Source organism: Malania oleifera, chromosome 10 (genome assembly GCF_029873635.1).
Source record: "Malania oleifera isolate guangnan ecotype guangnan chromosome 10, ASM2987363v1, whole genome shotgun sequence".
Taxonomy (NCBI): Eukaryota; Viridiplantae; Streptophyta; class Magnoliopsida; order Santalales; family Ximeniaceae; genus Malania; species Malania oleifera.
In genome coordinates this window covers 67,327,356-67,334,951 of record NC_080426.1, presented here as the reverse complement: position 1 = coordinate 67,334,951, position 7,596 = coordinate 67,327,356, and positions in this window count along the sequence as shown.

Here is a 7,596-nt window from a genome sequence, read left to right as displayed (position 1 = left end):
CAATTTCACATTCACTATAGGGATTGGTTCAAATTCATATTCATAAGGATTATATAAAAAAAAAATCATCTCAAGTTCTTATATTACCAACGTGCTGCATATTTTAATCTTAGTTTGGTTGTTTGTTTACAAATTGTGGTTTGACTGATTGATTACTTGATTGAATGATTGTGTGGTTGTGAATTGAATTAAGAAATAAGCTTTTGCTGAAAGATTGAAAAATCAACAACAAGTTAAGAATTTCTAAAAATATTTAAAAGAAAATTTTTAAACCCAATTCACCCCATCCCCTCTTGGGACTACACCTTACTTTTCAGAGAGTAAGAATGAAAAGTTAATGAAAGAATTAGAAGACTTAAGATTCCAATCTCCTATAGAAAATGAGAAAGATCTATACATTTCTGAATTAGAAAATAAAATCAACAAAATATCTCAAAATCAAGAAAAGGGCAAAAGTATACCAAATTCAGAAATTTATGATCTTAAGAAAGAAATTGAGGATCAAACCAAAATCATTTACAATTTCACTAAAGGAAAAGAAAATTTTGACAAAATGATTGGCTTACAAAGAATGTCCTTAACTAAAGAAGGCATAGGATTCAATGGAGTTGAAAATACAAAGAAAAAGAATCTCTACATGGGATACTTTACAAAAGCATCGAAAAATTATGCTAGTACTTCTTCAAATGCTTACACTCACACCACATGCTACCTATGTAAAAAGGAGGGACATATAAAGTTTGAATGTCCATTAAAGAGAAAGGGTGTGAAAACTAAACAAATATGGAGAATTATATCCAAGAAAGAATGGGTACCAAGATGAAATAAGAAAAATCTCAAATGAAAATAATATTGTTGGCCTTAATCAATGAATATATCATACAAGGCTTAACTTAGAAGGTATTAAGTTTTGAAAAGAAATATGAATATTGAGAATCCATATGAAGTCAAAAGTAAGAAAATATAAGCTTATTGCGTGAATATTTGGATTAAGAAAAAGTCATTGAACAAAATGAGAAATATTTAAAAATGAGAACAATTTGAGCAATATTGTAGCACAATGCACATGATAATGTGATATTTGCATTAGTATCTATGAACTATATTGGTATCCTTGAATATATCAATTAATATTTGAGCATGACAAGCATAATTATATCCATGAGCATGTTATGACATTGATATGATATTGGTATTTGATATTAGTATCCATGAGCACATACATGATATGAATGAATGTTTGAAACATGGGATGATAAATTTAAAAACATAATTGGTATCAAATCTAAATGTATTAAATTCGGGGGGAGTCATATGACTTATTGCTTGTACTATGTTTTGTTTCTCCCTAATTTTTCAACTGATATCATGAACTAATGAAATGATCAATTAGTATTATTTTTTAATGTTTTAATTGGTATCACAAATTCAAAAGTTCAATTGGTATCATGAATTAATGAAACTTTCAAAGGCGGATAATGTTGTTAGTAAAGATGTTACAACACATATATGAATTACAAATATGAAATATACATGACTATTTGACTATTGAAGCACACTACACATGCCATATTGAAAAATAATGAATTGCGTGTGTACATATGGTTGATATGTATGTTTGATATTCATATGCTCAAAATATAATTTTATTTGAACTTAATCATTTTTGGTATCCTACTCTTTTTTATTGATGTCAAAAGGGGGAGAAGTTTTGAGCAAAATTTGAGAATGGTGTTAAAAAAAAATTGAACATGATATATGTATCAAAAGAAGGATGAGTATTTGAACTTGAATGATGATCTTGAACTTGAATAATGTGATGAGCATAATAGTTAAAGAGTTTTTGACATTGATCTTAATATTGTTAAGTTTGCTGAAATTATGCTTATTGTAAGGGGGAGTCTTTTTAAGGCTCACTCAAGTTTTTGCTCCTTATTTGTCATCATCAAAAAGAGGGAGATTATTGGCCTTACAAGGCTTAACATCCTGTTTTGATGCTAATAAACAAGTAGAACTTAACATATTTGGTTACGTGATGACATTTCAGGACTCAACTATGAGAAAGTAAGGTCAAGTGTTCAGAAGAATTCATGAAAGCTTATATTTTAAAGGATGATGATCATATGAATTCAAGGATGATTTAATAAAGCTTGAAGAAAATGATCACATGGAATGCTTTCAAAAGTTTACATCAATTCAAGTGATCAAGAATGAAAGCAAGCTGAAATTCAGGGCTTAATGGACTCAAAGCAAACAAGCTCATATATGAAGACTTCAAGGACTTCAACAATTGAAAGTCTATAGGAACTATTATGTAAGTACTACAAGTATACTCCAATATGAAATTCCTTGAAGCTCATTAGGTATGAGAGACCTAGAGACCTAAACTTTAATCTTGGAAAATATTTTTTAAAGTAAACAAATCAAAAATTAGAGATTTGAGAACCAAATAGAGTTTTTGCAAAGAAATCTTAAAAACAGTGTTTTTGAACTAGAAAGAAGCCTGACTGAAAACCCTCAATAGGCTGACATATTTAGTGTTTTTAAGATGGACATACAGAAGGTCGTCAAGCTACTGACTAGACCTTGACAGGTGCCTGACGCAGTAAATTGAGAAGCCTGACTGGGTTTTGCCAAACGATTGCCACCTTTCTGCCTTTGATTTACAACTGAGTTTTAAAGTGACAGGTGCCTGACCAAAAGTGACAGGCTACTGCCACGCAAGAAAAATCAAATTTTTTATAATAGTAAATTTTTTAAAATTAATTACTTGGGGCTCAAATTTGTCTAAAACTTGGACACTACTCCAAGTAAACTTGGGCATCAAGTTAAATGCTTTTCTAAATCTATACATAGCCCCTAAAGCCATTTATTTTAAACACCAAGCATCAATTTCAACCCTCAAACTCTGTAAATCTCTCACATCTTGCAAAGGCTCTCTTGCTCACATATAGCTCATGAATTCTACTGAGTTTTGCTGACTTTCAATCATTAAGTTTGTGCTTCAACTCTGAATCTTTCATTCACTGAAAGAATTAATCGATGATAAATTCCCTTGAGCTTCAATTTCAATTTCATATGGTTTTACTTTGAAGTATATAGTTTGAAATTGTACTAATCTACTTTGTGTAAAAGCATTATTGTACGCAGTTTTTGTTTCTTGTTTCTTAGACAATTCCAAGTTGTTGGATCGTTGACCAAGTGTGGGGTATCACTTGGAGAGGTGCAGCTCTAGCCTATTGAAGGAGTGTGTAATGGTCTTGTTCCGCCCGAAAAGGAACTAGTTTAGTGAATCCTTAGGTGGTTTGCCTAAGGTGAGGATGTAGATTGGGGATAAGCCAAACCTTGTAAAAACCTAGTGTCACTCTCTTTCCCTTACTCTCTTCAAATTCCATCAAACATATAAAATGCGTGGATGATTTAATTTCTTAATCATATATACTATGTAATTTGGAAATTAAGTAAACTTAAGTTTAATTTGGTTTTGGGATTGCGGAAACTGAAAGGGAGTACGTTGGTTGATCAATACTTTGCGGAAACCTCAAAGGGAGTACGTTGATTGGTTAACACCCAAAGACAAATTAACTAAGAGTTTATTTAAATTCTGAGTTGTTGGAAATTTGAGTTGTGGTTTACATTGAAGAAACAAATTACATTCACTATAGGGCCTGAATCAAATACACAGGGCTACAAAAGCTGAAAGCTAAATCTTATATCTTGTTTAAATATATCGTGGTTAATTGGTTTGGTTGATTGATTGAATGATTGTGTGGTTGTGGATTGAATAAAAGAACATTGAATTTTGTGTGATTGCTAAATCAACAAGAACTCAAGAATGTTTTAAAAGAATTTAAAAGAGGTTAAGATTTCATAAAAGAGAAAATTTTAATAACCAAATTCACCCCCCCCCCTCTTAGGACTACACCTTGGTTTTCGATAAGCATAATCTTTCATGTATTTACAAAACTTGCTTACATTGTAAAAGAAAAAGGCACATTTGATTTACTTGCTCATCCAGAAGTGCCAGGAGCTTAGATAAAGAAATGATATGGGTAATCATGAAGGCAAACTCCATAGGATCTAAGGAAGATCATATTCAAATAGAAATTATATAAATATTTCAATCTTCCCTTAGTTTCTAGGTTTAGGAGGTGTGATGACTGTAGGCTTAGGGAGTGGTTCAGGGTTAAAATATATAAACCTAGTATCTGCATCCACTTCCAATTGGACATGGCATCCTTGCCCAGTAATTAATTTGAAATGCTTAACCTATGCTTAAATATAACACCTTTAGTTAAGCCACTATTGTCCATTACACAAGATTGAGTTTTTAGGGATCCATCTTATATAATATATCATTATACCCTAAACTCATTTTTGAATTTGAAAAGCCTATATCAAAATCTAGTCATCACTCTAGGTATAAGCACTGATGATAATTAATTTCTATTCTACTAGTGCTAATTAAAAATAATCCCTCTCGTTATCAAAATTAGAGGTATCCACTAAGGGATTTATATTTTATTGTTAAATCACATTATTCCCTTTGATTTTAATATTTAAATCCTCTAATCTTGATTCACCTATCTCCTTCATAGGAAATCCTTACTAAACCATGATCATATTCGATAAGGTTTCACCTATTAGACTACTTGTATCCTTGCTCCAAATCATGACCATATTTAAAGGATACTGTTCAATCACCAAAGAGCATCTTTGAGAACGTTTATATACTCATAATGTTTCCTTTTGCTCAATATTTCTAGAGATATTCTTTTCCATGAAAATATTTTGAATCATGTCCACTCATTCTAAATACTCTTCTAAACATAATAAAACTTTAATCTTTAAGAGTATTTATTCTTTTCACTTCATAAGCTCTCAAACATTAAATCAAATCTATTAGAGCTTCGTAACCTTCATGATGAGTTGAATGGCTAAGTTAGTTGCAGCGGGTCTCAAGCACAAAATTCAAGTAGACCTATGTGCATGCAGTTTAAATCGAAAGTCATTCCATTTTGTGCCCCTTATGCATTGAAAATCATAAAGAGATAGACATTTGCTTGTCACTTTAATGACTATTCATTGTGACTTTTTGGTCTGATAAGTCTAATGCAATCATCACCAAGATTAAACCATTGAAAATTTTAAGAACTTGGGCTAAATTATTTAGAGATGAAAAAGGCATAAAATGATTAAGTGCATAACTCAAGGGGAGCATTACTATTTATATATTAAATGCTCTAATGATTTTATCTTTTATGCCCATATGCCTTCATATGAAAAGCATTGAATTCCTACTATTCATTATGCGTTAAATGAGTATATCTTCTAATGGATAGTTTATCTTTTGTATCATTTGTTGATTGCTACCTAATTGCATGCTTAGTCTAGAATGCCTCTTGTATGGCGGATCCAGTTGATGTGAATTGCATGCTGGTAGTAGATTTTAGGTCATTGCATGATTTCTATGAATATTCTATTGAGAACAACCAACTATCAGGTACAGGTTTTATGGAAAAATATCTTATTCACAAACGGCATGCTGCCAAAATTTACATAGATGATTATGATAAAATTAATGTTAAAATATTTTTGAAAGGACGAGTGAAAATAAAATGAATATTAAATTTCATCCTAACATAATCATCAGGTATTTAGAGGTAATCATTAGGTATTTAGAGGAGCCTAGCTCCATCCCTATAAAAAGAGCATAAATGATCGTCATGCATCACTTTCATCTATCGAAATATTGAGGCTCTTCTGATATCCTTGAACATTATATCCTGGATTTGATATGGAATGTTCTTGGGTCATGAACTACATAGCATGCCTTAATATATATCCTCTAATGCATCTATGGTCTATAGGGACAACTATACTGATAAGGATAAATATAGTTGATTAATAATCAGTATGGTTGGTTTAAAAGTTTCAAAATGATGGCTTATACTACTAGGCATAATGAAATAATTCTCTATCTGGTATAAGCAGTTTATTGCATCTAAGGTAGAATTCAAATTGATAAGGGGAGCATCTAAAATTAAAATGTCTATCATATTGTGCTCACAAACTTTTTAGCTTAGATATGTTATTGAATCAAGTGTGGCATGTGCATAAATGAAATTTTTTATTGAAAATCATAATCAGAAACATGTTGATTTGCCATAGTCATTTGATTTGTCATATGATCTTGTATGTGATTGTTAAATTTTTAGAATCATTATGGTTGTGGTTTTCTCGTTATATTTTAGTATGTGCTTAATTGACAAACCAGAAAATTTGTGCTTACTTGCTTTAAATTAAAATCTTCTATTTCAGCAAGCACAACCCCAGTACCTTTTTGTAAACAACAAAGGCGGATATATATACACATATTTTTTTATTATTTGGAAAAAAATGATTTCACATGTGACATATCTTATTTTCATGCTTACGTGTTTAAATGTTATATCTTTGTTGATCAACTTTTATATGCCCATATACAATATGATAAAGGGGGAGAATTTTTTTCGTGCACTTAAACGTTAAAAAGGGGGGTAATCAATTTTTAAAGGGGAGTTCTTCTTACTAAGCTTTTTTTTAAATGACCAAATTTTTTTTAACTTGGCCTAACCCTTTTGGTAATGCCAAAAGGGGGAGATTTTCTGTGAGCAAAATGTTAAATCTTTTTGTTGAACAAAATGCATGTGTGACTGTGCTTCAATGCTAAAACTAAATGCATAATCATTTGAAATGTCTTTCTTTCTAGATATGCTTGATCTATATTGTCCTTATATTAAATTATGCATATTCTTGAGGGCGACTTTTTAGGCTAAACCCCATTTTGCTCTAATGCGTTTGTCATCATAAAAAAAGGGGAGATTGTTGACTTTTTCAGTTTGATCCTTGGTTTTGATAATGACAAACCGCGAGTTACTTATGTGTGCACTCGATACTTGAACTGGTCTTTAATTCAAACACACACAAAAGACAAGGAAATGGAAGCCAGAAAGGACGCAAAGCGCACATACTCCTCGCATATTTTATGAAGTTTCAGAAGAGCAAAGTAGAAGAAGACTTAGTGTTTATTTTGTATAATGCATTTTGTTTCTTTATTTGGCTTGTAATATTGTGGTCTATAATATTTGCATCTGCATGCATGATATGAATAAGCTCAACATGACCATAGATTGACCTTAGGATCACCCTTTGGTCAACCCATACCAGATTTTTGGGACTAAGTAAAAAGACCTTAGATAGACCTTAGGTCCTTGCACAAACACCTAGAATAATCCCCACTATCAACTATGTGATCAGGGGTGAACTTTAAATCATAAATAGGACCTAATCTTAAAAGTTTAAGGGTTTCAAGCGACCGAACTTGCGAGTTGAAAATGCCTCGGTCTACCGAATGTGGAAAAGTCAACAACGTTGACCTGTCTTCGGGCGATCAAACCGATTTGAACTAAGTGACCTCGGTCGACCGAACTCAAATCCTCAGCGCCCAAACTCCACGGTCATTTTGACCTCGAGCAACCGAACTAAGAGGTTCAGCAAACTGAACTTAGGTTCAGACAACTGAACCTCGGACATTTTGAAAATTGCCTTGACCTG